The sequence below is a fragment of the Pleurodeles waltl genome, chromosome 1_2, assembly GCF_031143425.1.
Source record: "Pleurodeles waltl isolate 20211129_DDA chromosome 1_2, aPleWal1.hap1.20221129, whole genome shotgun sequence".
Lineage (NCBI taxonomy): Eukaryota > Metazoa > Chordata > Amphibia > Caudata > Salamandridae > Pleurodeles > Pleurodeles waltl.
In genome coordinates, this window is record NC_090437.1 from 801,232,698 (window position 1) to 801,238,697 (window position 6,000).

The 6,000-nt window shown below is 43.7% G+C and overlaps 1 protein-coding gene across 2 annotated transcripts in view; it reads right to left on the reverse strand.

The window, feature by feature from the left end:
- The window catches only part of MFAP3L (microfibril associated protein 3 like), a 288,930-nt gene extending 286,865 nt beyond the window's left edge, over positions 1–2,065 (reverse strand). The window contains exon 1 of one of the 2 annotated variants that reach the window (XM_069244277.1): positions 1,898–2,065. The gene's annotated coding sequence lies outside the window, so the exon portion shown is untranslated. Of the gene's footprint in view, positions 1–1,805 lie in introns of both variants that reach the window. The other variant, XM_069244294.1, reaches the window with a different exon arrangement.
- Between the last annotated feature and the right edge of the window lie 3,935 nt (positions 2,066–6,000).

Below are 6,000 nucleotides of genomic sequence, written 5' to 3' on the forward strand. Positions count from 1 at the left end.
GTAGTTTCAACTGCACTGTTTGCAAAGGTTGTCAAACTAAAAAGGGTTATCAATATCCCCCAGTCTGACACTACCTGCCCCTTTGGAAGAGAGGACCCCTCAACTCCAGGGTGACTAAGCTGTTACGTGGTTTGAATTCCAGGGTCTCGGTGTGCAGCTAACGCACAAAATATGAGAGCTCGCTATTAAAGGGGTTCAACCTTGGTACACTATGCATGCTGTCAGATTACATGGAATTTTCAATTAACGGCCTACTGCCTGCCCGGTATTTCTATCTGTTTAAGAAGCAACCGAGTCCAAACATAATGGCTTTGTACAATACGCTTGTACTTGCATAATTATAATTATCTTCTGGAGTTTTAAAAAACGTCCAAAATTATTCCAATTCAAGTTCAGTTCAAGCCCAAGTAATATTGAGAGCCTGTGCAGACATGTATTCATTCCCCAGTCAGGATTTCCTCATAGGGGAAGTAGCCGTGGCTATGCATTCATAACATGCTATTCTTCAGCACACAGTCGTTAAAATCAAGTTTTTTGCCGTTAGTTTCTACAGTTAAAATGCCTTTGATGTCAAGCAAGTTCTAGCATGCCACCTTTTATTCTGCAATATGTAAAACAAATTTCAAAGAAGTTAAAATATCAAAAGCTAACACTTCAGAGCGGTATTACACAGATCGCATTCCAAGTCCTAGACACATATTATTGCTCCAGGGCGGGCCCACGTACGCATACAGTGCGTCAGTAATTAGACAGGGGCAGGCTACTAATAAAAGGGAAACCCTTTTTCAATGAAACTTTCTATGAAGTTTCTAAGCAGCTATTCAATGGATCTTAAAACTGGTTACACCCAATGAATGACTGGCCGATGATAACCTACTATGGGCAACACTGTCACGTGCAAATACCACTGCACTGGCGGCATTGCTGGTACACAGTACTGGATCGCAGCAGGGGCACAGACGGTAAAACGTGTTACGCGAGGGCGGTAGCCGCGAAACAAGCTGATTATGAGTCTCTGACATTACAGCAATTAGTGGAAGTGCAACTGAGGGGAAACATTGTTAGACTATTCGGCACGAAGAACCTTAACCCACACAACTGACATATATACGCAACACTGGCATCAGATGTTAAATAATTAAACAGGCGAGTGTATTTTTTTACTTGAGATTAAAAGAAAAAAAAATAATTAACAATTCATTTTCTAATAGCGTCGAACCAGTTGCAGAGAATCAAAACAATTAGGAAGAGGCAAGCATTTCCACATAAGGCGCAAGCGAAACTACTTTTACCGCGACCCTTCTCGGTTGCCAGCTAGAAGATTTAACATTTGTGTTCTGATCTGATCAGTTCAGCAGTCTTTTTCATTTCCACATTTATCCCTTCGAGGTACCTGATTGCTACGGGTTGAGTCTGGTGACAGCAGGTTTCTTTTCCCAAGGCAGGTTTGGATTATGGCAACATTTGCACTATTTTGGGAATGACTGCAATGTCAACCTCATGTCATTCGCGAGCTCGCGTGCGGTACCCGCAGCTCAGAATTCGGATGAGGGGGACCAGTCTCCCAGGCTCACGGACACATCTGTCTCAAAACACCCGGGTTAAACTTTTACGAAGCCGCCCACTCCCTTGACCCAGCAGAAACGCAAGAGGTAGACCGCCGGGGAGCGAAGAGCGTTAAGGTTATGGGTGCTGCAAGGTGGTGCTCGGTCTCGGATCCCTGCTCAGAAGTCACCAAAACACTGACAACCACCGATACAGTGCAGATATACCGGTGCAAAATACACAGAAAACGGTCACCTAACCTTAGGGCCACCAAAAAACGCAGTGCGAACGCCAGGGATCCTTCTCAAGGTTACAGAAGTGCACGTTATACAAGCTCAAACATCATCCTTACCCCCAGTGTGAAGCAGGAATTGCAGTTGAATCCGACAAAATGCATTCAGGGGCTTTAGTAGCTGGCTGCTGAAATGTACCGTAGTATCTCGTATACACGCTCAGCATCATATGAGCTCGTCCTCCTGTATCTAATATTGGAGCACTTCATGTGCGCCAATAAAGACACCCACCGTTGACGTTGTAAAGAGATCTGCATTGCCGCAATCCGTCCTAAATTATATGGCGCACTTTTAGCCAGTCATGGCTTTATGACAACAGCTCGTTGCAGTATGGGACCTGTAGTTTTGCTTTTAATATTGCAAGTATTGTCAAAAAATAACAGCACCCAAAGTTGTATTACCTAAAAAGCCCGTAGCGTCTGGCGTTGGTTATGTACTAATGTTCTTAGTTTTGATTTATTATTTAGGAGGCATCGTTTAACGGGTAGGTAAGGTTTGCAAATCGAATAGGCTATGTTGTTGCATGTATTTCATGTGGGCGAATTCACCATAAATGCCATTCAACCATTCATACTACAAATCTAAAATTGCTGGTACTTTAGTTCGTTTAGCTGTCCCTTTAGATTTTGCAAATAATAGTACATGGGTGCTTTTCCCGCCATTAAATTAGGTTTGTAAATGTAGTAGGTTTGTTTCCTAAAAAATATTGTCTAGCACAGTCGTAAAATAATACCTCATAGGGTTCAAAAATCACATGAAGTCACTTAAAGACCATATAATGCGGTATCCACTGCCCCTTTTTTGTGAAATTACACTTTTGTTGATATTGATTTAAAATTGCAACTGAAATGTATCTGAGGATGAGAGATTACAAAAATGAGTAGGCGGATATTACATGACATTACTCCTTTAATTTCAGTGCCAGCATTAATCTGGCATTATAAATAGAGTCCACAATGTCCGTAACACAAATTAAGCCCTGTACAATCTCTCCCCCCATTTTGATTGATGGTCACATAAGAGCCACATTCGCAGCAAGAATTACAAACTTGAACGGTTTCAGCGAAGTAAACATGAATTTCAACAACGGCAGAAAACGACAAACCTGAACTTCATGCATCCAAGGTGCACAGCAGGTTAGAATGGAGCCACCTGTAGGTGACCATGAAAGGAAGCTGAGCCAGATCCGTCAGGCTAAAAGAAAAGAGATACAATACAGGCTGAGACTGGAAAGAAAAACCCAAGTGCACTAGGGGGGGCACACTAATTCAAGAAACATCATAACATGTAAATAATGTGCAACTAAAATTTGAGCAGTACTTATTTGTAGTAAAGCAAAATAGGTAAAAGGTACCACCTCAATAGAAAGCGGTTGTCATTTTCTTACGATAAAAGAGGAGAAACTGCTTCCTTTTATTTAATCAAATCTATAGGTTTCCTCATTGTTAGTTCAAAAAAGTCTTACTTTATGGGAAGGCAAGACAGTTTTATGAAGGTCTTACAGGTACAGACATTGGACCAATCAGCCACTGTTAGAAATTGTGTCTCTAGTTGGCAGAGGTATACAACCTGTCCAAGTAGGGACCACAATTCTAGTCAGGGTAAGTCAGTTACACACCATAAGTTAACCTGTGCTCACCCTCTGGAAGCTTGACACAGAACAGGCAGGTTTAACTTCAGAGGTAAAGAGTTAAGCATTTGTGCAACACTTAATACAGTAACAAAGTGAAAACACCACAAAAGACTCCACACCAATTTAGACAAATAAATTATATTTTTTGGAGTAAAACAAGACCAAAACAACAAAAATCCAGTGAGTAGAATTTGAGGTATGAATTTTAAAAGAATATTTGGAATTATAGTGCTTGGAAACTTAAAGCACCAACAAGGGCTATCTGGTCGTGCTAGACCACGGTAAATCCAAAGTTCAGCCTGACTGCAATGGAGTGTGGGCTGGATACAGCGACCAACCTTGTCCCACCGAAACAGCACCTTGGGTGGAGGGTTGCATTGACATTGAGGATCCAATGCAAGGAGCAATGGAGGTGATGTGAAGGTGATGCAACGGTGCCATTCCATACAGTCTTGGATGCGTCGTTGTGGAGCAACGCAGTTGTCAATGCAATGTCCTCGAGGTGTGGTGTCAAACCCTTTATGATGAAGGTGATGCATCGTCATTGAGTCACGCAGCTTTGCGATGCGAAAGGTGATGCACCAGGGCCAGTGGAGATGCATCAATCTGAAGCCGCGCAGTCAACGATGCAAAGTCCTCATCCTCAGCGGCAGCAATAATGCATCGGCATCGAAGAGGGATGCAGCGGTCCCAATCGGCACATTGGCAATGATCCACCAATGTTGAAAGTTGCAGCACAGGAGAACCCACCTCCAAGGGCTCAGGACTGGATTGGCACAACTTGACAGGGCAGGACTCACAGGTGGCAGAGTCAAAGATGCTGCAGGAAAGATGCAGTCAGTCTTTGATGTCCCTGAGCCTACAGAACAGGAGGCAAGCCAGTATGCTCTTAGAGTTACTTGGTTACAGGAATGTAGAAAATCAGGTCCAGTCCTACTCACTCCCAGGCAAGGAGACAACAGGCAGCAGGGCAGGCACAGCAGGAATCAAGCAAATCCCAGCAGAGTTCCAGAAAAATGGCAGCCCCTTCAGCAGCACAGCAGTCCTTCTTCCTGGCAGAGTATCCTCAGGTTGAGAAGTGTACTGATTTGGTCAGGTCAGAAGTCCAGTTCTTATAACCAGTGGTGCCTTTGAAGTCGGGGTGACTTCAAAGAGGGGCTTTGAAGTGTAAACAGGTCTTCCCTTTCCTGCCCTGGCCCCAGACACGCTACAGGGTGGTATGCACCTCTTTATGTGGGGACAGGCACATCCGTATTCAGGTGCAAATGTCAGCTCCTCCCTCCCCACTAGCTCAGGAAGACCCATCAGCCTAGTGATGGACCATCAGGATGTAAGTGATATACCTCCGCTCCCTTTTTGTGTGACTGTCTAGAGGAAATGAACAAAGTCCAGCTGTTATCCAACCCACACGTGTATTGGAGGCAGGCAGCAAGCAGACAGGGTAGAAAAAAAAAAGAGCAGAAAAATGCCAACTTTCTAAAAATGGCAATTTTAAACTTGTAATCATAAATCCAACTTTACAAATAAGGAGGATTTGTTTTATTACAAGTCCATAGTTACCAAACACAAAAGTCTTACTCTTCTTCAGCCAGTAATTACATTTAATAGGTGTATTAAGGAATTCTCAGTGTTATCCAATGAGAGGGGAAGGCCTTGCAGTAGTGAAAAACACATTTGGGAGTTTTTCACTACCAGGACATCTAAAACCTAAAAGTACATGTTCTGCCTTTTAGTTACATATCACCTCACCCTGTGGGCTTCCTAGGGCCTCCCTTGGGGGTGACATACATGTAATAAAAGGGAGTTTAAGACTTGGCAAGGGGTTTTAAATGCCGAGCCGACATATCAGTGAAACTGCGGATAAAGACTCTGCAGTGGCAGTCAGGAGACATGTTTAAAGGCTATTTAAGTGGGTAGCACAATCAGTGCTGCTTGCCCAGTAGTAACATTTCATTTGCAGGCCCTGGGCAGGCACATATAGTGCAGTTTACTAGGGACTTATTAGTAATTAAATAGTAGTTGTGAATACACCAATGTCACCATGTTTTAGTGGAGTGAGCACATGCACTTTAGCACTGGTTAGGAGTGGTAAAGTACCAAGAATCCTAAGGTCAACACAAATAATTCAGCAAAAAGTGAAGGAAAAAAGCAAAAAAGTTTGGGGGTGACCCTGCAGAGAGGACCATTTCCAACAGCTATTATTGAGATGTCTCCCAGACCATAGCTAGCTAAAAATGTTTCATAGAACATAACCCCCTCATCAATCAATCAAAGCATTTGTAAAGCGTACTACTCATCCGTGAGGGTTTCAAGGCGCTGAGGGGGGGAAAGGGGGTGCTGCTACTGCTCAAACAACCATGTCTTGAGGTGTCTTCTGAAGGTTAGTAAGTCTTGTGTCTGTCGCAGGTGGATAGGAAGAGTGATCCACATCTTGGCGGCGAGGTGGGAGAACGATCTTCAACCGGCGGTCATTCTGTGGCTGTGTAGGACAGTGGAGAGGGCAAGGTGAGCAAAGCTGTCGAGTCGGGG